Here is a 1,614-nt window from a genome sequence, read left to right on the forward strand (position 1 = left end):
GCCCAACCCCTGGCCGGGCCTTGGGCCCCAGGAAGAGGTGAGAATGGACCAACGGACATGGGGTTCTGGAGAAGCCGCCCCCAGAGAATGCCTCCCTGAGAGGCTGCCTGACCACCCCTCTCTTTCTCCCCACTCCCCCATTCCTCCTTCTCCACCCCCCAACCCCCGCCCACTTGCTGTGCTATGAATAGTCAGAGCTTCCTCTCCACAAGAGTTTACAAATGAAAATGGAGGAAATGCCTTTATCTGGCCTGAATAACAGCAAGCTAGAGGCCATAGCTAGGGAAATATAAGCGGACCTGGTCTAGAATTCTTGTTCGGGATTCTGCTTTGAGGTACATCAGGCTGCCAAGTGTGGCTACTTCTTCCTGGATGACATGGACCCTGATAGCGTGAACGATTTTGGTTTTCAACCATTGGGAGAGCAAGGACTGTGTTTGCCCTAGTTGCAACTGTAGCATTCCTGCCTCCCGTTTTGCTCCCCATCTGTATAAGTGCCTGGGAATGGGTGGGAATAGCAGCCGAATCGCCAACCACCAAATTGCCAATAGCAACAATATGGGCAAGTCTGAGAGTGACCAAGAGGATAATGATGACATCAACGACAACGACTGGTCCTATGGCTCAGAGAATAAAGTCGAGAAGAGAAAATCAGGTAAGAACCCCGATTCCCCTCGAAGATCTGAGTCTTTAAAATGCAAAAATGGGGAACTTAGTGATTTGATTTTTTTTTAAGTATAACAACTCAACTGTGATCAGCTATGAAACCTGGGACCAGAGGAGTTTCATATCCTGCTAAGCATGCAATGTAGGGTGATTTCTGAAGATACCAAGAAGATGTGCACAAATTCCCTGCACTGCCCACAGCACACAGATGAGCAGAGGTGAACCTTGCAGATATATTTCTTCGGGGCCTCAGCTGTCCATCTAGAGGTGGAGAGTTCCCAGGATAATGACAGCTTTGACATGACTGACAGCCAGGCCCTGATCAGCCAGCTTCAGTGGGACTGCTTCTCTGATCTCTCACCCTCTGATTCAGGCTCCCCCAAGACGAGTGAAAATCAGGAATGGGGTCTAGGTACCAACAGCTCTGAGACACACAAAACTAAGAAAAAGGAATCCCATCTGAGCCTGGTAGGGACTTCCTCCGACCTGGCCTCCAACAAGAAGCCAAAGTTACCGATACCCCTGATGGCCATCATCTATGATGACATCAACTGACTTCGGTGCAAAAGATAGCCTTTGGCTGAGCAGAACCCTCTCTCCTGATCCCCACCCAGGTGCCATAGCCTGGCAAATGAATGGCTGCTGGGGGTTGGGGCTTGGAAATCTCAGTGTGCCAGGCAGGCAGAGGATCTGATTATGTGCCCCTGGGGGATGTCAAGGTCCTCTACAATGGAGCACAACTCCTCGGCGTGCATGACTCAGACCTGGACATATTATGCCTTGGACATAAGTTTGGTGGGGAGGCTGTTTTTCTATTTATTCTGTGAGTTACTGTATGTCCAGCTAGGCCAGGGGCCTGACTGGGCACTGTGTCAGGGCACTGCCTGGCCCCCACCGTAGGAATTGGACTAAGCCCTGCTGAGGAGCAATGTAGTGGTCAAGAAGGCT

The 1,614-nt window shown here is 50.7% G+C and overlaps 1 pseudogene; it reads left to right on the forward strand.

Annotated features, from left to right (window-relative positions):
• Positions 1–221: 221 nt before the first annotated feature.
• Positions 222–1,221, forward strand: LOC105526103 (annotated as a pseudogene).
• The last annotated feature ends 393 nt before the right edge of the window (positions 1,222–1,614 follow it).

The sequence above is a fragment of the Colobus angolensis genome, unplaced genomic scaffold (assembly GCF_000951035.1).
Source record: "Colobus angolensis palliatus isolate OR3802 unplaced genomic scaffold, Cang.pa_1.0 Scaffold576, whole genome shotgun sequence".
Classification (NCBI taxonomy): Eukaryota; Metazoa; Chordata; class Mammalia; order Primates; family Cercopithecidae; genus Colobus; species Colobus angolensis.